General features: G+C 45.3%; 1 protein-coding gene across 1 annotated transcript in view; it reads left to right on the top strand.

The window, feature by feature from the left end:
- Positions 1-8,295: 8,295 nt before the first annotated feature.
- Positions 8,296-23,023, top strand: part of WWP1 (WW domain containing E3 ubiquitin protein ligase 1) — a 163,579-nt gene continuing 148,851 nt past the window's right edge. The window contains exon 1 of the mRNA XM_088471404.1: positions 8,296-8,445. The gene's annotated coding sequence lies outside the window, so the exon portion shown is untranslated. The remainder of the gene's footprint in view (positions 8,446-23,023) is intronic.

Consider the following 23,023-nt stretch of genomic DNA (forward strand, 5'->3'; position numbering starts at 1 on the left):
TTTAATTTGAGACGTGGCATTGCGAGATCTGTTTTGTGGCAACTGAGAAAAGAAAAGGCCATAAAAGAATACAATGTTGTTTTAGATTCCTGACACGGGTTGCAAGAGAAATTGATCATACTACCCCCCCCCCCCCACTCCTTCCTAATTGGGTAACAAACCATGTAGTACATTTATGAGGTGCACCAGAAAATCTGAGTATGAGGGGAAGTAGTTCAGAGGACTGAGGTAGAACAGGGAAATTAAGGTGGAGTATGTAGTGAAAGGCAGGTAAAGCATTGGTTGGTTGCTTGATTAATTAATTAAGAACAGCAACTGAGAAGTGAAAAGGCCATAAAAGAATACAATGTTGTTAATATTGTCAAGGATTCCTGAGAAGGGTTGCAAGAGAAGAGGGCCATTCTACTACCCACCCTTCCTAATTTTAGTAACAACCCCGTAGCATATTTATGAGGTGCACCAAAGAGTCTGAGCATGAGGACAAATAGCTCAGAGGCCTGAGGGCAGTAAAGGGAAATGGAGGTAGAGTATGTAATGGAAGGCAGGTAAAGCATTGGTTGATTAATTAAGGCAGGTAAAAAAAAAAGAATGATCTATTAATTAATTTAAAAAAATAAAATTGAGACATAGCTTTTTATCTTCTTGTTTATATTACTAAATAATACTAAAAAAATTTGAGACGTGGCCTTGCAAGATCTGTTTAGCAGCAACTGAGAAAATAAAAAGCCATAAAAGAATACAATGTTGTTGTAGATTCCTGACAAGGGTTGCAAGAGAAGCTGGTCATACTACCCCATCACACACACTCCTTGCTAATTGGGTAACAACCCCTGTAGTGCATTCATGAGGTACACCAGAGCGTCTGAGTATGAGGGGAACTACTGTAGCTCAAAGGTCTGTGGGCAGTACAGGAAAATTGAGGTAGAGTATGTAGTGAATGGCAGGTAAAAAAGAATGATCTATTAATTAATTTAAAAAGAGAAATTGAGACGTAGCCTTGTATCTTCTTGTGCATATTACTAAATAATACTAAATATGCTTCATATTTCTGTTCATTTATTTTATATTTTGTGAGGCACCACATTGTTGCTGGTTAAAAAAAATGTGTTGCAAATTAGTTATGTGTTAGAGCAATAACCAATAAAAATTGTTTGTCTATGCAAAAAAGACTGTCACCAATGCCCCCGAAAATTCAGACCATAATTAAAAGAAAAGCGGTCCCCGATGGAATTGTCCTTGGGCTCTCCCATCCACGTTTACGTTGTATATTAAAAAGGACATGCACAGTTTAACAAACCAAGTAGTTCAGCAACTGGGACTGCCACTTTTGTGGCTGAAGCGCTTGATTTATTTGAGTCCCCACAAAACAAGCTACCAATGGGATCAAGGAGGCTAACAGCATTGTTAATCATATCTACACTGGTAAGATTTCATTATCATCCTGCTTACCCTCATCAATGTCAACATCATTATTCCACACAATATTAGCTCATCCCCACTGGAACCCCCATTACAGAAGTATCTGTACTTTGTTGCAATTGGTGGCAAAGGTCTTCCTCAAAGAATTTGTAGTTCATCTTTATGAACATGAGTTTTCCACATTTTGAGGAGGTAGCCTCGTATTGCCGATCGTTCCTAAGGTTCCTGGCTGTGCTAAATACCCTTTATGAGTACACACTGGAGGCTGAGCAGTTTATGTACACCAAAGCTAGTTAGTAGTACACGGGGTTATGTACTAGTTAAATCTGAGCTCAAGCATGGTTACCAAAATGTAGTGATCCAATTGCAAGATCTTGATAACCCTTTGGTCCTGGCGAAGCAAATAAAGAAGTTGATCTACAAGTTCAACATACTTGGAATCACTTTGTTTAATTTCCTCCTTCAGTTTCTCTAGCTGCTTTTAAGTACTTTTATTACATGACTCAAGCTGGCAGTGTCAGAACTCACTTCATTAGTTACTACTTTAAATGGTTTCAGTAGCTTGCATAAGACAAAGAGTATTCTCCAGTGTGCTGGACTAAGGTACATTGCCCCTCATCTCCCTATGTCATGGCTTATTGTGTAGGTATCGATGGCTTGCTGCTGTTTCTTGATTCACTGAAGCATATAAAGGGAATTCCACATGGTCACTACTTCTTGCTTCAGCTGGTGGCAAGGCAAATTGAACTGTTCTTGCAGCCGCCGCAATCTTCTATATGCGGTTGTTGGATGCTGAAAATTTCCAGATTTTTTTCTGGCCACAAACAGCATCTCCTGCACTCCCCTTTAATTTAAAAAAAAAAAATTTGAACCACCAAGTTTATTGTGTGGGCAAAACATTGGACATGTTCAAATTCACCCTTTTATAATGCTCTCACAGTCATACACGGAAATTAGTAATCCGGAGAAGAGTCCAAGCCATTTTGCTATGACATCTCTGAGTTTTTGTAACAGGTTGACACCAGTATGCCTCTTAGTGAAGCTGGTGATTCAGAGAGTAGCTTGCCTGTGAATGAGCTGGCATTGTGTGTTAGATGCTGCTGCTGAAGGCGATACACCCAACCAGTGGGGTGTCACAGTCATGTCATATTTTTTTATTGACTAGTACCGCTTGTCCATATATCTGAGGTTGAGTGTATAGTGGGTACAATGGCATTGTCTAGGCCAAGAACTTGTTTTATTTTAACGTTCAGTTACAGGTGAGGAATTGCTGTTCTTGTAAAATGGAATTAAGATAGAATTTGGTAGCGGGGACACATGACCACAGCTAACTGTCTAAAACCACATACATTGATGGCGTATACTGGATGCAGATCTAATGCTAGGATAGCTGTTATGGCTTCAATGATCCACTGTGCAACTGGATGACAGCTTTCAAACTTGCTTCCTCTTGCAAATAATTGTTTCACAGTCAATTGTTGTTTGAAACTAGTCTTCTTGGTGCCCTTCTAGTATGAAAATTCACCCACGGCAGCAGCACCAGCCCTAGCGTGCAAGGATTTTTCTGGGCAATCCTGGATAAGGGAGGAGCCAGCTAGCCTTCTCAAATTGGATGCAGGAGGACTATCTCCGATCATTAATGAGGAGATTAATAATGAAGTTGTTGGCGGTGGAGATTGTATGAGCTGGGATCTACCTGAGAGCAGGGAGCTAGCTGAGAGCAAGCAGCTAGCTGATGATTGACTACTTGCTATTATTTTACTAGATTGTTCAGCTTTTTCTAAAAAATGTACATGGACTCGCTGCAAACGACGTTGCAGGGAGGAGGTTTCTAGATGGTTTCTAGATGGTGTACCTCTACTTACTTTGGCTTCACAAACGGTACAGATGGCTTGACAAATGTTGTCAAGATTTGAGTCAAAATAATTCCACACAAAAAAGGTGTCTTTTTTGGCCTTTTGCCCAGGCATGAAAATCGACTTCTTTTTATCTTGGGCATCATTTTGATAACAGTGCCTAAACACAGGGCCTTCTCTTCCATTGGGCTTGTTGGGCAGTTGCCCAAGGGCCCGAAGCTTCAAGGGGCCCGCCAGCAGGGCCGCCCCTTTTTTTTTCTCTGAGCTGCTCCGGTGCGGTAATCCGAGGCAGCCAGCAGGAGAGATCAGGCGGCTGCAGCAGCAGCAGGGCACTCACAAAGACAGGAAGTCTTTTTAGTTTCACTTTCACTTTCTGCCTGTGAGACTGACATGAGCTACTGCAGAGTGCAGAGGAGAAGCCAGACAACACCCGTAGAGCTGCTGACAGACCGGCTCCACCACCCAGGATAAAGGTAAGAGCTGGATGAGGGGAGGCAGATACATTTGGGGAGTGGGGGCTGATGGCACTACTATGTGAGAGGGAGACAAAGACATGGGAAGTAGGGACTCAGGGAGCTGATGATACTGCTATGGGGGAGGAGGAGGCAGATACATATGGGGAGTGGGGGCTGATGGCACTACTATGGGAGGGGGAGACAAAGACATGGGGAGTAGGGGCTCAGGGAGCTGATGATACTGCTATGGAGAGGCAGATACATATGGGGAGTGGGGGCTGATGGCACTGCTATGGGAGGGTGAGACAAAGACATGGGAAGTAGGGACTCAGGGGGCTGATGATACTGCTATGGGGGGAGGAGGCAGATATATGTGGGGGCTGATGCCCTGTTATGGGGGGAGGCAGAGACAAGGGTGTGTGGGAGCTCAGGGCTGAGGACACTGCTATTGGGGGAGGGCAGAAGGCAGAAACACATGGGGAGTGGGGCCTCAGCGAGTTCATGACACTGCTTTGGGGGAAAGGGGGAGAGATATTGGGAGTGGGGCCCAGGGGGATAGGACACTGCTCAGGTGGACTCCATCATCCACATTGATAATAAGGGACCCAGCGGCGACGGTCTTCCGGCATTGGGATTTGAGCCATAGGGCCGGCGGTCATTCATACTGATTCCCAATACAGGCAGCAAGTTCCCTTGTATACTATATGGTGGCTGTGTCATATCATTGTTCTGGGCAGCATATATTTACATTTTCTCCCCATGAATGGGTGGGTAGGGGCCCCAGTGCATTACTTTGCCCAGGGCCCAGGCTGCTGTTAAGACAGCCCTGCCTAAACACACAGCACGGTGTCGCACAATCCACCTAGTAATGGAGGCACCCTAATGGCGTTATATTGTTTATCACCTAATTTTATAATTTTATTTTTTGATAACAGTGCCTGATCACACAACACAGTGCCTCACAGTGCCCCTAGTAATGGTGTCACCCTACTGACGTATTTTTTAGCACACAAGTTTTATCATTTTCATTTTTGATAACAGTGCCAGAACATACAACACAGTGCCTCTAGCTATCAAGCACCCTAATGATGTTATATTTTTTAGCACACAAGTTTTATCATTTTAATTTTTGATAACAGTGCCTAAACACACGGCACTGTGCCTCACAGTGCCCCAAGTAATGGTGGAACCCTAATGACATATTTTTTAAAACACAAGTTTTATATAATTACAATTTTGTAACAATGCCTTAATTCCCTGAACACACAACAAACTGCCTCACAACGTCTCTAGTATAAGCCGGGTGGCACGGTAATAATGACATTATATTTTTTAACACAGTGGGCCTGATTCAGACCTGCTCGCGAGCGCTATACGCTCACAAGCGGGTCGATGGTGCGCATGCTCGAGACCCAGATAGTGACGGGCAAACCGTCGCTCCGGGTCTCATACCAAAGGGGGCGTGCTGTCGATGTTGAGTGACAGTACGCCCCCATGGGAAAGCCTACCGTCTGGGGCCGGCCCCAATGACATCACAGTGGGAGTGCTTTCGGCTCTGTTAGAGCCGAAAGCACTCTTGGACTTGCGGCAATGAGACCCTACCACAAGGGTCTCGTCGCAAGCCCGATGGTCGCGATGATCTTGACCATCGCGACCATCTTTCTGGCCGCTCGCTATAGCTGTGGGTGGTCACCCACAGCTATGCAAGCGGCCAAGAGGCCGCTCTAAAAAAACAGAAGGCCGGCCCTGATTCAGAGCGAGCGCTCTGTCAGAGCGTCCAGCTCTGAATCAGGCCCAGTGCCCCCTGAACACACAACACAAATTCCCTCACAAGTTTTATATTATTAAAAAAAATTTAACAGTGCCTGAACACACAGCCTCACAGCATCCCCAGTATAAGTCAGATTTCACCCTAATAATGACGTTATATTTTTGAACACACAATTTTTAAATTACGAGAAAAAAATTAACAGTTCCTGAGCACACAGCAAACTGCCTCACAGCTCCCCTAGTATAGGCCGGATGGTACCCTAATAATGGCGTTATATTAACACATAAGTTTTATATTATTACAATTTTTTATCAGTGTCTTATCACAAAACAAACTGCCTCACAGCATCCCTAATATAAGTCGGATGGCACCCTAATAATAATGTTATATTTTTTAACACACAATTTTTAAATGACTAAAAAAATGTTAATAGTGCATGAACACACAGCAAACTGCCTCACAGCGCCCCTAGTATAAGCCGGGTGGCACCCTAATATTGACGTTATATTTTTTTAACAAACAAGTTTTATAATCAAATTTTTTTTAACTGTGCCTGAATGCTAAAAGTGTTTATACCATCAGGGCAGAAAAGGCTGGCTGGACTGGGGGGGGGGGGGGGAGGAGGGCATGGAAGGCTAGATGGACTGGGGGGGGACAGGAAAGGCTGGCTGGATTGGGGGGACAGGGAACACTGGCTAGACTGGGGGGACAGGAAATGCTGGCTGGACTTGGGGGGGGTGAAGGCTTGCTGTACTAGGTGGTGAAGGCACAGGGCAGAGAAGGCTGGCTAGTCTGGGGTGGGGACTGGCAGGGAAGGCTGGCTGTACTATGGAGAGACTTGGAATGCTGGCTGGACTACATGGGGGAGTGATAGGGCAGAGAAGGCTGGCTGGACTAGGGAAAGACAGGGAAGGCTGGCTGGACTACGGGGGAGGCCTAGGGCAGGGAAGGCTGGCTGGACTAGGGAAAGACAGGGAAGGCTGGCTGGACTACGGGGGGAGGCATAGGGCAGGGAAGGCTGGCTGGAATGGTGGGCAGGACAGGAGAGAATGGACTGGGGGAGCACACGGCAAGGTCAAGGAGTACCTTTCTTTCTTCAGCTGGTGCAGGTAGAAGACATGGGGGCCCGGGTGGCGGGGGCAGCCAGGAATGGTAGAGAGAATAACTATACATCGCCGAATGCATTTCAACTATGGCGCGGTTCGCGAGCTGAACACAGCTCGCAAACCGGCAGCCAAGCAGGAGCGGCCGCTCCTGATTGGATGCTGTTCCGCAAGCTCTGGCTGGCTTGCGGTCGGTTGAAATAATGACGGTGATGTATAGCTATTCTCTCTGCTGCTGCCCCTGGGCTACCCTCTTACCGTGAAGCCACGCTGAGCCCTGATCTTTTATATTGGGAACCCTGCACCTCCTCGGGGTCTCACCGCGCACATGCGTGAACGAAATTCATGCATGCTCACTAACACTGCTCAGCTGTGTACATTTTCCCTGCTACTAGTTAGCGGCGAAAGTAGAAGTGGTAGGCCAAGCGGCACGGCTGTTTTTTTGGAGCAGCTGCCCTGACATTGGAGCAATACTGTATTGCTCCCATTCATTAATGTTCGCCGCCGCTGCAAATCGCAGCGAGTGAGATACATATTTCGGGTGGGTGCTGCTAATATTGAAAAGGCTCCACATTATTTAGGGAATGGTTCCCGGGAAATTTCTGTGTCTGAGAATGTTTGCTGTTTCCTATAATGACAAACTTCCAAGTACTGTCTCCCATGGAAGAAATGCTGCATGCAACTGCGTCACCAGTGGAAACAGTTCCTATTTATTAAAAATCTGCGGTTTCAGGTTTGGAGCAATCTTAAATAGAGGAAGAATTTTGGTCATGTGTAATAGAATTGTATCCTGTGACTATCATGCCCAATGGTCATATATATAATGTTAGGTAAAAGCAGACTATTAGTAATTGTAATACATTCAGGGGTATATTTACTAAAGTACGGGTTTTTAGAAGTGGAGATGTTGCCAGTAGCAACCAGATACTAGCTATTAAGGTGCTAGACAAATGTTAAGTAAAATCTGACTGGTTGCTATGGGCAACATCTCCACTTCTACAAACCCGCACTTTAGTAAAGTTACCCCTCAGACTTATGTCTAGACATGCTGTGTAGGGGTGATAACACATAAATGTACAAGTATGTTACAATTACACACCATGTACTACTTATCACTTATGGAGGGTACACACGGTCAGACCATCAGATAACGATCGTCCTGCATGTGCTGGATCTAACATCCAGCACATGCAGCAACCCCCCAACTACTATAACGATTGCAGGTCCCTATAGTAAATAGGCTAACATGATCGATATCGATCCTGTTGGCCTGCATGCACGGGCGATGGTCGATACCTATATCGACCATTCGTGCCAGCGCATCGACCATCATTTGTTAGTTGAAAGGGATAATATTCCGATTTGTATAAACGATATCGTTAATATCGACCAGAATATCTGACCGTGTGTATGCACCATTACATGGAAGGATTGTGTTTAAAGTGAGCTGGAAATAATGTAACCCAATAAGCACAGCAGGGAGCCAGGAGCCTCGTATCCTATTCGCCTCTTGTATCAGTAATGATATGATCAGATGACTCTGATACATTGTATGGAGACCAGCACCCCGGCTGCCGGCAGCACAATGACCATCATCCTCTCCATCACTCTCCTCATCATGTTACCAGCCTGGGCGACGCCACGCCTCCTCGGCCACGCCCCCTGCGCCGCCCGGATAGGGCTGAGGGAAGGTGACGTCAGGTGGGCGGGGCCGAGCTGTGTGATGGCCGCAGCGGAGGTGTCAGGATCAGGGAGAGTGTGAGGAGGAGAACGGCAACAAGGAGGGCGGCCAGTCAGACGGACGGCCCGGGCAGGGAGGCCGCGTACGGGACATCCGCCCGGTACGTATCCTGCTGCCAATATGTACACATATATATGCACATGGCACGGTGACTCTGTGTGTAGTGGTCTCTTTGTGCAGCTGTCTCCCCTTCTCTCTGACTGTCTCATCCGACCTGCCGGTAGCACTCTATTCTGTAATGCCTAGCACTCTGTAATATCTAATTGCCAGACCCTCACCCTCCTCCTGTCTTTTTCCTACTGCTTGGACCCCTCTCATACCCTCTTAATGACTGCTTGGCACCATGTGCCCACTCACGGGCATCTGGCTGGCACACATTGCTCGCTGGGTGAAGTCTTTCAGGACCTGGCACCCCATCACCTGCTTTGTGGAGTCTGCCTGGCACACTGTATGCCTGCCTGACCCCCCCCCCCCATTGCCCACTCTGTGGCGCCTGCCTAGCACGCTCAGTTGTGTCTGGTTTTGCCCCCCATTCACCCACTCTGTGGTATCTGGTCTGCCCCCTGTCCACTGCTCTGTGGCTTCTGGTTGGCCCCCTGTCACCCGCTCTGTGGCATCTGGTTTGCCCCCTTTCACCTCCTCTGTGGCATCTGGTTTGCCCCCTGTCACCCCCTCTGTGGCATCTGGTTGGCCCCCTGTCACCCGCTCTGTGGCTTCTGGTTGGCCCCCTGTCACCCGCTCTGTGGCTTCTGGTTGGCCCCCTGTCACCCGCTCTGTGGCTGCTGGTTTGCCCCCTGTCACCCGCTCTGTGGCTGCTGGTTTGCCCCCTGTCACCCGCTCTGTGGCTGCTGGTTTGCCCCCTGTCACCCGCTCTGTGGCTTCTGGTTGGCCCCCTGTCACCCGCTCTGTGGCTTCTGGTTGGCCCCCTGTCACCCGCTCTGTGGCTTCTGGTTGGCCCCCTGTCACCCGCTCTGTGGCTTCTGGTTGGCCCCCTGTCACCCGCTCTGTGGCTTCTGGTTGGCCCCCTGTCACCCGCTCTGTGGCTTCTGGTTGGCCCCCTGTCACCCGCTCTGTGGCTTCTGGTTGGCCCCCTGTCACCCGCTCTGTGGCTTCTGGTTGGCCCCCTGTCACCCGCTCTGTGGCTTCTGGTTGGCCCCCTGTCACCCGCTCTGTGGCTTCTGGTTGGCCCCCTGTCACCTGCTCTGTGGCATCTGGTTGGCCGACTGTCTGGCACACTCTATGGTGGCTGTCTGGCTCCCGTTGCCCACATTGTTGCGCCTGCCCGTCCCTCTTCGTCTGCTCTATTGACATTGGTAGTAGTAGATGCTAAAGTTGAATTTACCATGTGAAATACAATAATTACAGGAGCCAATACAACAAAAAAGTACTAATTAAGTTAAAATAAACCTGAATATTCATTGTCCTCCCCATTTAAAATAAATGAGAATGTACATTCCTGCTGTGGACAGATTGCAAATATCAAATACATACTGCAAATAGGTCACAGCCATGCTAACAATAGTGGTAGGGAGCAAGATGTACTCAGCCAATCAAAAGCAGCTGCCTATTGTCATCAGTGCATATTTTGCACCAGATATTGAATATCTGCTAGTGAGACTTCTTCTGACGGGAACATTTGTGTCTTTGTTGTGGCCTACGTGAGCCATATTTGTGTGAACAGCCGTTCCGTCCTCTGCCAATGCTTGCATGCCCTCCCCATCCCGTCTTCCGTAAGTGTGAACAGTCGTAAGTGCAAAACGAGTCTACATACGGATTGAAGCGTAGGATTTTGCAGTGTACAAATATGCGTCATCTGCATACCAAAAAGACACTTTTGTCGTGGGTTTGATTTCCACTATCCCTAACTGTGTGGAGTTTGTATATTCTCCCTGTGCTTGCGTGGGTTTCCCCCGGGTACTCCTGTTTCCTCCCACACTCCAAAATCTACTGATATGTTAATTGGCTCCCAACAAAAGTATATCTAGTGTGTGAGCATGTGATGGGGAATATAGATTGTAAGCTCCACTGGGGCAGAGACTGATGTGAATGTAAAGCGCTGTGGAATATGTGTGCGCCATATAAATATCTGGTAATAATAGTGCATCAGCCCCTGTCTGTTTTCTATTCTATTGTCCTGTCTCTAGTCTTATTCTACAACAGGCCACATAATCTGTATTTTTTTTTTTTTTTTTTTGAATACTCCACCTTCAAGGTTGCTGTTCTCTCATCCATACAGTATGTCCTTGACGGTGTGTTTTTTAATCCCTTTATGTAACTCATGTTTATATATGCATACTTATTTCATCCAATGTTTCACATCACCTTCAACCCCATTCCCGCCGCTCTCTCCCTTACTGTACACCTTTCATTTCTGCCAGCGTTGTTGTACATCTTCTGATATATCCTGCGAACGTGGGACATCTTTCCTTTTATACTTTTCTATCACTGCATGTTTTGCCGCTTCTCTTTAATCTATTCCACCCTTTTGCTGTGTCCTTAACCACTTTATGTTGCTTGCCGTGAGCCCCTCCTTGCAGAGGCTGGCCTGGGCTCTTCTTTGTTTTTCAGTTCATATGCCCCAACACCCCCTTTTCCTTTCGGTCTGGTTGTCTCATTGGACTGTCTGCGGCAGCCACGACCAAAGGTTTAAAGTGCAAAAAATGTTGCAGATGGTAACTGAGAGTAGCAGAAGTCACTACATTACACATTGGCAAATTGTATTGTACACATGTCACTTGTGTCTACATCTTTCTGCGGTCTGTTATTAACTCCGAAGCCTGTCAGTGTATGTGAAATCAAGTGCCAGTGTCATCTGTGCGCTAATGGCATATTTATTGCGATGTCACATTTAGCTGTGCCACTATTTACTCAGGATTTCTATTTTGTCCCTCGGATGCTATGCTCTGTGATATTCTGGTAACTGAAGCGGTAATAGAATGCATTGGTTGCTATTTCCGTTTCAGTGTGTGTCTGTGCCAAGGCTCAGTGCCTATTGATATCTCATACATTTTCCTCACCTGAGCAATGCTTCCGCTGTATGACTTTTAAAACTTCTCGTGTAATCTCAGTTTTTCCACTATTATACCCTAATGCTACATTTGCCATATGTAATGTTCATCCTGGTCTTGCAGTAACTTTCAACTCGGTCTTTCTAAACCATTATTTGCTACAACTGCATGAGAATGGATTGTAAAATGTAAGTTGCAACTTTGTCGTACATCTAAGTCTGTATGTTATTTGTGAGAAGTGTGTGGACTATTCTAAAAGAAAAAGATCATAAAATAGAAGGTGAAGTATTGGGTCAGTAATGTAAGCAACATGTTGACGTTACAAAGAATGGTCATCAAATAAACATATTTGGGCTACAACGGGCCAGTTAACACAGATTATTTTTAAAGCCATAGTAGCTTCATGGAGTGTGGCCCCTTTCTAGCCATATACACTTACAGATGTGTCCTGCTACAAATTTGCTGTGCGAGGCGTGTGCCTGCGATCGTATACGCCCACTACGTTCGAACCCGTGCCGCCATACTACGTTCGAACCCGTGCATGGATCGATCGCAGTGCGCATCATAGCCTTATGCTGCTGCGGGTAATCGCGTGGCATGATGCGTGCGCACGTTTTTAGCAAGATCAGCAAAGATGTAGCAGGACACATCTGTAGGTCTTTTGTGACACACTGCACTTAGCACCGTGTTTGAGGGTTACATTTACTAAAGTGAGAGTTTTTAGAAGTGGAGATGCTGCCCATAGCAACCAATCAGATTCTAGCTATTATCTTCTAGAAGGTGCTAGTTAAATGTTAAGTAGAATCTGATTGGTTGGTAGTAATTTAGCCCTTTGGTCATACACCAGACCAACTTTCCTCCAACCATCCAACTAGTTGGTTGTTTGGAATTGAAAATCTAGTAATGAATGGGAGTAAATGTCAATCAGCCATTTGCTCCCAAACCCCCGGAAAGCAGATGAAAGCTGTTGTTCAGACAAGTTTTTTTAAATCAAACAGATTTAACCAACTTGCCTGAACGTCCTTTTTTGTGTTTTCTGGTGTTTGGGAGCAAATTGCTGATTGTCATTTGCTCTCATACATTATTGGGTTTTCATTCCAACCAACCAACTAGTTGGAAGGTTGGAGGAAAGTTGGTCTGGTGTATGGACAGAGGGCCTGATTCAGACCTGGTCGCAAGCGCTGTGCGCTCGCAACCAGGTCGATGGTAGGCCAGTGCGCATGCGAAAGGCCTACGTTGTGCGCATACGCGAGTCTCTGATTGCGACGGGCACTCCGTCTCGTACCAAAGGGGGCGTGCTGTCACTCAACATCGGTGGGTGGGCCAGGGGCGTGGCTGCCCAGACGGAGGCGTTCCCATGGGAACGCCTACCGTCTGGGCTGGCCCCACTGACATCACAAGTGATGGCAGTGGGAGAGCTTTCGGCTCTGTTAGAGCTGAAAGCTCTCTGGGGCTTGCGGCAACGAGACCCTACCACAAGGGTCTTGTCGCAAGCCCGATGGTCGTGATGGTGTTGACCATCATGACCATCTTCCTGGCCGCTCGCTATAGGGGGGAGGGGGGCTTGGTCGTGTCTGTCAGCTGTACCTGACTGTCCACCTCAACTCCTGCTCTGGGACAGAGACTTGTGTGGACTACCACTCATGCTCTCCCCCCCTTTCCTCTGTGTTGAGACGACACCTCAACGATTCCTCTGCAGGTTCACCTACGGAATCCTTGTTTGGGCTTTTCTTCCATTAGATAGTTTTGTCTGACTGTCATCGTGGCTCTTCACCAGGGCTGTTTCCGACCACTGTCGAGACTTATCTGAGACCTCACTAATCCATCCAATTGGTACTATAGAAGGATGTTGTAAATAAAATCACCACCACACCATCTCCATTAAACATATACTCCATTATGTATGTTCCAGTTAATTTGCACACCGTTGCATATGTCCTTAAACAAGCTTCCCAAGTTTGCCAAAGATCATTTCCAAAATTCGGAAATTACTGCAAGTGTGTCTCCTTCTGAACTCTTCACAACGTTTGTTACAAACTCCACGGTCATGTCAAGCACTGTAAAGGTGGGTACACACTGGGCGATATTACTGAGGGACAGCACGATTACAACATCGTAATCGTGCACTTTTATGTCAGAAACGACCAGCGATGCGCACTCCCGCTGGTCGTTTCCGACATTGTCCATCGCCTGAACATGCAGCACAATCTAACGATAACTACAGATTGGCATGTTCAGGAATGATGGACAGTGCCTGCACTGAACGAGTGATCGCTCAGTGCAGACACTACAGGGGATCAGGAACGACGGTACGATTATGATGTCATAATCGTACTGTCTTTCCTGATTGCCTAGTGTGTACGCACCTTAAGACTGTAAGTTATGCCCAGTCTACCTCTTACACTGGGTACATAGACAGATAAATCTGTCCAATCTGTCTGGTAGAAAGGAAAATCTGGTCTGTTTTCCAGGGTTTTGGAGCAAATTTCTATTGGTATTTGCTCCCATACATTACCAGATTTTCCTTCCCGCCAGATATATATCTGTCAGTGTGTACCCAGCTTTAGAGAGACGACTAGATATGTATGTCATTTTTGATAATGACAATCTTACAAACACAACTATGCCACCAAAAAATTAATGAGTTGCCTAAAAAAATCATACAAACAAACAGATTAGTTATATCTAATAATTCTGAGATGGAAATCACTTTTTTGGTTTTGTCCTACTTGGGCTTGCCATATCATCCCTTTAATCGGGACACATATGAATTACATAGATTCTGTGTCCAGCTGACTTCACGGGTCATATTCAATTAGGTGCGAGAATCGCAAAAATCGCGCACCTGCAGGGTTTTCCCCACTACATACTGTAGATGGAGGGGAGATGAACGGGAGCCATGGAGACCACTGGACCGGACAGCTTTTTTTTTTCTTTTTTCGCACCCCGTGATTTTCAGTGCTGAAAACTCTGTGTGCACTGTTTTAAAAAAACTTGGATATCCGGAGCGAGCATACCCATGGTAATCCAAGATTGGGCGCAAGGTCCGCGTAAAAACCTTGTTTCTAATTGAATATACCTCAGTCTCCTTTTCATCTTTTTCACCTGGTTTTAATCAGCCACAGGACCTTTGTAAGTCACATATGTCCCAAATTAAAGGGATGATATATACATTACCTTACTGGAAAACCAGCCAAGCTATTGGTAGATGCATTATTTATCAGACATTCCAGGTAGCTGAGGAGGTGTGTGGCTTTGGCCCTCAAACTGATTGGCTAAATCATTGCTGAAACATTTGGGTGTCTCACAAAACATTTAAAGGTGCAAAAGTCTTGCTTTGTTTCGGGATATACATATAGCTCTGACATTGCTGTGAAATAGTCTTCAATATATATTGATAGTATTTAGTTGAAAAGCCAACAATGTACAGGTTGAGTCTCCCATATGCAAAATGCTTGAGATCAGAAGTATTTTGGGTATCAGGTTTTTTGGTATTTTGGAATATTTGCATACCATAATGAGATATCTTGGGAATGGGATCCATGTCTAAACACAGAATGCATTTATGTTTTATATACACCCTATACACATGGCCTGAAGATAATGTTATACAAGATTGTTAATAATTTTGTGCCTTAAACAACGTTTGTTTACATTCAACCATCAGAAAGCAAAAGTGTCACTATCTCAGTCGTGCTCAAAAAAATCCGTATTTCGGAATATTTGGATATGGGAGATCAATCTGTAATACAAAAGCTTCTTGCATCTTGTTCTGCATCTATTTGTGGAGAGCTGATCCAGCACCACTTTTGCAAAATTATTGCAGTGTTACCAACAATGTTGGAATTGCATGTCATTTTGGAAAGTTAATAACTAACATACTCATAGAGGTATCTGGTTGAAAACTCTTCCTAAATTTCAAGCCGAGCGGATGCCCTTGCTTCATTGGTTGGTTTGTCAGACCAGGAATCGATGCCTGCACTGGCTAAAGCTGGGTACACACCTATACAATCATCGGGCCATTCATCCAATATCGAGAGAACGGCCATTGGATAGTATAGGTGTGTACCCTGTCCCGATGCAGGAGCGTTAGCCAATAAATGGCTTTTAACGCCCCTGCAACGGTCGGGATCGGAAGGTTGCACCTTTATGTACAGTTTAATATTCGTCGGTTCGACCACCCAATCCCATAGAAGCCCGTATACACTATGCAATGTCTGCACAGTGTATATGCGGCTGACGGGGGGTCACACTGGGGACAGACTGCACGGCTGATCGGGACAGTTTTACCTGTTCAGCCTGCAATCCTAAAAGTGTGTACCCAGCTTAACAGAGCATAAATTTCAACACAGGTGTAAGCTCTCACGAGCAGGGTCCTCTTCCCTCACGTGCTTCTCCTTCGCTTACTCATACTATCATTTACTCCTAACTCCCCACAACGGCATCTAATGGTGCATACACACGGTCAGATTTTTCTTCAGATCTGAACGATAACAATTTTAAAATCGTTCATATCTGAAAGAAAAATCTGACGCGTGGAACGATGCGCGTTCCCGATTGTCAGATAACAAATATCTGACATCTGATGTGTTTGCAGTCAGTTTTGGACGATTTCCATTCATTTTAATACAGTAAAAAAAACATTCAATCGTTTGCAAATCGTTCAATTGTTCATCTGACATATCTGACCGTGTGTATGCACCATTACACTTGGTTAATGACGCCCTGTTTATGGGCTATTTCACACACAACGGATTTATCTGTCCAGCAAAAAAACTGACGTTTTTTTTTTCTGTTTCATTTCAGTGGAAGTTACAAACGAACACTGCACGGTTGCCGTGTTGCAGACGTAATAACCACTGACTAGGACGGCTGCCGTCCATGGTCTTCAGCTTTAAAGATTGAAAACACACGGCATTAACGTTACACACGGCACAACCCGTTGCTTGTGTAAGTGAACGTTTCACGGGAAAAAAACCTGACCGTTTTTTTCCGGACAGACAAAACCGTTTTGTGTGTGTGTGATAGCCCTAATGGTGCGTACACACGGTGCGATCAGTCAGCGATAACGATATCGCTGACTGATCGTCCTGCACCTTCCCGGAGTGTTGGATGATCGATATCAATCATCCAGCACACCACCAACGACAGCCAAAGTTGATTGCGGGTCCCTATAGTAACCTGGTCGATATTGACCAGTTTGGCCTGCATACACGGGCGATGGACGATATAGTTATCGTCCATACGTGCCTGCGCATCGCAGGTCGTTGGTTGGAAGGGACCAAAAAATGCACGATATGAACGAGAATGATGTGTACACACCATGAGTGTTATGTATGTGTACACACCATGAGTGTTATGTATGTGTACGCACCATGAGTGTTATGTATGTGTACGCACCATGAGTGTTATGTATGTGTACGCACCATGAGTGTTATGTATTTGTACGCACCATGAGTGTTATGATCACTAATGCAGCAATGTTTATAAACCATGTTCTTGTCCTGCATTGTTTTGTGCTGATAATAACTTACTCCATATAAATAAAGGTTAATAATATTCCTGTCTTTTCTGTTGGTTATGTAAGCCTAATAACTTGATCTCTTTTGGGAGGGAGATCATATACAGATAGACATTAGCTTTTAGGTCCTTTGTTTAAACCTGAATTCAGCCAATATATTGATACTACACTACATTAGATTCAGTGGCTCTAAACATCAGTCCATATGATTGATTCAAGCCTGATGTAGTAAATTACTCCTACTGTCTGGCACATAGCTCAGTATATTTATTGGAGTTGTGGCCACTGACTGCAGTGTTTGCTCCTGCAGACTTGCAGTTGTATTTGCTCTAGATCACAGATTATCCTTGTTATGAAATTACAAATATGTGCAGTTAATTCCTTGTAGCCCTTGGTTAATGACAGACTATTTTATCATTGCATCTGTGTGCACTTAACTGTTTCCTTGATTAATGCAAACCAGCCTGTCTCCATTTACACTTGTGCTCCTTTTAGCTTTACGCTTAATCTGCAGTTATGTGCGTGAACTTTGAATTTAAATTGTGATTTGTATTCTTTTGTAATGTATTATGTGAAATGATTGTTAACCCCTCAGTTGTATCCATAGTTTGTTTTGCTCAAATATGACTTAAAAGGTAAACTAAAATCAAAGCACATATTTACATTTAAGTCTGATTAAACTTAGACATTTCCATTAGCAATACTTTTTTTTTTTATTCCCGTTTTCAGCTTATGTTACCTCTTTTAGCCATATAGAAATATAACTGAACTGTGTTGCCTGAGTTTTAATGGGACCAGCTGCACGGCAATATAGATACTCTATATATAAAAGAGTATTGTTGTTAGTGTTTGTCCTTACCTGTACACGTCTGAATACATCTAGCAAAATATAATCTAGGCACTGGTCATAGCTCCCAACTGTGCCATTTTGACTGGACTGTCACATTCATTTAAATTTTCAAGAGGCTGGAATTCTGCATAAGGTATAAAAAAATGGTATTCTGCTAAAAACGCCCACTGGAGGAGTATATATGTATTCTCCAAATCATGGGCAGGCAACCATTGGCACTAGAGCCACAAGTTGACACTCGAGGATGTTCAGTGTGGTACATGCAGGATCAGGCACTCTCCTATTTGCTTCTTCTCCCCTCGTACTCCACCTCCTACCCTCACAGAGGAAACCGTTTTGGAGCTCTAGACCCTCTTTAAACCAAAAGGAGCAAAGCTTGGACTGCATACCCTGCGAAGCCTGGGCCTCTGGTGAGTGAACTTAACCATAGTTAGTCCATCCTACAGTCGATTAACTAACAATACAAAGTTCTGAAGCATGTCCCTACCTCCAGACTACACACTATCCTGAGCAGCCTAGCTTCTTAAAAGCAAAAACAAGAAAGCCACTAACATTTTCTTTACCTATCAATTACTTTTGTAAAAGTTTGTATATGTTGTAATGGTTGTGGCAGGTTTTTTTGGCTAGTAATGTTAAACATCTGGCAAAGAGAAAAACGTTGCCTGCTCTAAATGCTGGGCGTTATGTATTGGTTTAAATTGGGACGATGCATTTGTTGGTAGCTCCCATCTGAACTGCACTGGAGCTATTCAATTTTATGAGCGACCAGCCATCTTCTCGTGCGAGAATACATGGGATTATCTGCGTTAAGCAGCCTCTCCTGTTCTAAGCATCGGGCTAGACTTACGGCGCGCCCTGCACTCGCGATCATCCCCCAAAACCCTACTTACCACGGACTTCTGCTCCCAGAAATCCACAATAAGAGCCACCTCTGGGCTGGTCCAGCAAAACAGTTGAATAGCTCCCGGCAACTTTAGATGGAAACTACAGTACCCACAAACAATTGAATCGTCTGCTTGGGGACCTCACTCTTTGAAAGTGTCTGCACTCTTATCTAGGCTTCAGACATTGTAGTTCAAATCACATGCGCCCAGCCTCACTTCTTAAAAGCTAAGATGCTACCAGAGGGTTGTGTGTAAACCACACCTAAATGACCTGTATAGGCTGACCGGACAGCACCTTGGACAGCATTACGCATTATTAGATAAGTTCAACTGTCTGCTACACACTGTGGAAGTTATCTTACGGGAGACCAATCTCTATTACTGAGACTACAGACTATTAAATCACGAGGAACCAGTGACATAACTTTACTCATCATATGGAAAATAGCCTTCCATCTGACTAAGAAATATAACCTAAACTCTGAGAGCAGTCATTATTTTTAACAAAGGACTAATTTCTAGAAAGGCCGTATAAGAGCCTTTGAATTGAGTGTTACCTTGTTTAAACCCATACACACACAGAGGGCCTGATTCAGAGGTGAAGCGCCCTCAACTGCGTCTATTAGTGGTTGCCTATCCGTGTCTTTATGCAAACGCTGCTACAAAGTCTTTCCCTTGTGTAGTGTTCACTCTAGCTCCAGCGGCAGGCAGGGCTAGAGAAGGCACGCACCCAAAAAGGGGGCGTGTCTATAAGATGCGTCACCCTTGGGGGCGTGCCCGGCACTTGCGGACACACCGGGCAGCCCCCAATTGCTGCTGACAGGGAGAATAGATGCCGGGCGCATGCGCCTGGGAGTCTATTCACCGGCGGTGACCGGGTCACCGCACATTTCCCCACCCGCGTGACACTGCGACCCACGGGTGAAGACAGCACACGCAGGCTGTGAGGGCAGGGCACTTTTTGCCCTCCTTAAGGAGGGCAGGGCACCGCGCCCCGCTAAAACAGCCTAGCGGGAACGCTACTTGTGTACTTCCGTGCGCCTGGATGTGCAAGGACCAAGATACCCACTGCCAGTGTCTGTTCACGTGGTAATAACGATTGGTGCGTCCTTAGAAGCCACTACCGGTCGCAACTTCGAAACTTGTGCCATCCCCATGGCAGGTGTTTCCATCCATGTATGGCCCCCTATGTGAGCATTCGAGCACCTTTGTATAGTGTTCCCTCTAGCTCCGGCAGGAGGCAGGGCGCCGGAGCTAGAGAGGGCATGTCCGTGCGCGCGCCAAAGGCGGGGGCATGGTTATCAAAAAGGGGGCGTGTCTATAAGACGCGTCCCCTTTTCGTCACTCTTGGGGGCGTGCCCGGCACTTCCGGACACGCCGGGCAGCCCCCAAGCCCTGCAGACAGCGAGAATAGATGCCGGGCGCATGCGCCCGGCGTCTATTCTCCGCCGGTGACCGGGTCACCGCACATTTCTTCACACGCGGGACACTGCGACCCGCGGGTGAAGACTGTTCCCGCAGGCTGTTAGGGCAGGGCGCTTTTTGCCCTTCTTCTGGAGGGCAGGGCGCTTTTTGCCTTCCAGAAGGAGGGCAGGGCGCCGCGCCCCGCTAAAACAGCCTAGCGGGAACGCTATTTGTACACAACCACTGTACCAGACACGCACACAACCCTTCCATAAGACGGAACATCTCATTGCGTGCGCTTAGACACCTCCCAGACACTGTCTCTACATTTTCCGTGCACCTGACATTATACCTGCGACTGCACGTACAAAAACAGGGCACATTAGCAGTAGCAAATAAATCGCACCACTACCTCCGATAGTCAGTGTGCGCTCCTCTGACACAGGCCCAGAGCATCTTTTTTTTTTAAAACATATTTTTATTGTAAAACCGCAATAAACAATATAACATATTGATCAGAAAATGGCAAGACATCAACAAGACCACAGCAGTGATGTGCAATACAATGTATCCATGAGGAACGTAACAATACAGGAATTAAAATGGTGGTTCACCTGAAGACAAGGTTTCTTCATTATACCAGGCTGTAAGTTGAACTGCAGCTCGAAGCGTGTCTTTAACCTGAGGTGTTAATGTGTGAACATATGGGAGCCAAATATTAAAGAACTTCTCTGCTTCCTTGTCTTTATTAAGGGATAGTTCTAACCAGTCCATATTAAATAGGTGCGTAATTCTAGGTTGTAAAAGACTGAGTGTTAAAGTGTCAGTGGATATCCATTGAGATAATATTGTTTTTTTTGCAGCTGCTGCAATCTTTGCTAGTAATAGACGGGCACCTCCAGGGGCACAGGATGATCCAGATGATGGTACAATATCCCACATAGCCCACTCGGGTGTTAGTTCAAAGGCAATTCCCAACTTGGTGGAAATATAGGTGTGTACCAAGGACCAGAACCTCTGTACCTCCGCACAGTGCCACATACAATGCATTAGATCTGCATCAGGTTGACCACATTTAAAACAATTTGAGTCTGTGGAAGTACCTGTGATGAGTCTTAATTTGGGGGTGAAATAGGCACGATGCAATAATTTATATTGCATTTCCGCGTATGAAGCCGAAATTAATTGCTTATTGAGTCTAACAAAAGATTTCAAAATGGTGGATAGGGGTATGTTAGGGAATGTGGAATGCCACTTGGCAAATCCCACCGTCTCCACTTCCAAATTTATTTCCCGGCGTATATAGGTGTATAGCATAGAAGTGGAAAATGACATAGAGAGGCAGCGAGACAGCACATCATCCAAACCATTTTTCCCAGGTATAATGGGAATTTTAGGGAGTAAAGTATTGACATAACTACGTATTTGGAAATATATAAATAAAGGGATTTGGATACAGGGAAATTTTTCCTGTATTTGGTTATGAGAGTAAATAGTCATTGTGGAGAGATCCAATAATTGATATATGTAACGCAATCCCTGTGTGTTCCAGGTTTTGAAAGTTTGTGTTAGAAAACCAGCATCAAACCCTGGGTTATGGCCGATAGGAAGGAACAAGGAGACATTGGGAGGGACTCTCATTTGAGTTCTGGCTCGGCGCCAAGCCAAGCATGTAGTATGTAGTAGTAGATTTTGTACTACGTGAGGTGGAAAGGACAAGGGTCGTGTGTGTAGCAAACTAGCTAATGGCATTTCAACACTAAAAGATTGCTCTATTAGCGTGTCAGCAAATCCATTTGTTCCTCTAATCCAGTCAATTGCGTATCGGTAATTTGACGCAATAGCATAAGATTTTAAGCAAGGGAGATTAATTCCGCCTAAAGCAGGTGGTTGTCTGAGTTTGAATAATGAAATCCTGGGTTTTTTGTTCGCCCAAATGAACTTGCTGATCGCTTTGTTAATCAATTTTAAATCAGATTCTAAAGGAAGCAAGGGGAGCATCTGAAAAAGATATAAAATCCTAGGAAAAGATATCATTTTAATTAATTGACATCTACCGAGATATGAGAGTGGGAGATGTTTCCATTTTTTAAAATCTAAAAGTGTACGTTGTATTAAAGCAGGGAAATTGACTGAGTATAGGGCGGAGGGATGTGCCGGGATATTAAGGCCTAGGTATTTTAGAGTTGTTTTGGCCCATTTAAATGGGAAAGAATTTTTCCAGTTTTTTGTGACGTCCGAGTGTAGGGCCAAGGCCTCTGTTTTGTTATAATTTATCAAAAAACCAGAGATAATATGGAAGTTTTTCAGGATATGAAGGAGTTTAGGTATGGCAGAATGTGGGTTCTCAAAATACAGTAATAAGTCATCCGCATACGCGGAGACTTTCAAAGTATTATTTCCGATATTTATTCCCTGCCATTGTTGACATAGCAAAAAGGTGCGGATAAGAGGATCTATAGCCAGGTTAAATAATAAAGGAGATAGGGGACAACCCTGTCGGGTTCCCCTATGTAGTCTAAGGGATGGAGTATTCAGGCCGTTAACTGTTAGGAATGCTATAGGGGTGTGGTATATTGTTTTGAATAATGTAATAAATTCGGGACCAAAATTTTGTAGCTGGAAGATGCGCAGTAGGTGGTTCCACGACACCCTATCAAAGGCCTTGTCAGCGTCGCAGCTGACAAGGAGCGTTTGGTTATTTCTCATTTGGTGAGATTTAGTTAATCCTGCAATCAAATGTCGGACGTTGATCACTGAGTGTCGTCCTTTCATAAACCCAGTTTGTGCGGTGTGTATGAGATGTGGCAATACTAATTGTAAACGTTGAGCGATAATACCAGTGAGGATTTTGAAGTCCTGGTTGAGCAGAGATATTGGCCTATATGATTGGGTCAGCGTAGGGTCTTTCTCAGGTTTCAAGAGAAGGATAATTCGGGCCTGGTTAAAGTCTGGTGGTGTTGAGGTTCCCTTCAATATTGAATTAAATAAGGAAACTAAATGAGGGGTTA

The sequence above is a fragment of the Taudactylus pleione genome, unplaced genomic scaffold (assembly GCF_031769625.1).
Source record: "Taudactylus pleione unplaced genomic scaffold, aTauple2 ptg000114l, whole genome shotgun sequence".
In the NCBI taxonomy this organism is placed as follows: domain Eukaryota; kingdom Metazoa; phylum Chordata; class Amphibia; order Anura; family Myobatrachidae; genus Taudactylus; species Taudactylus pleione.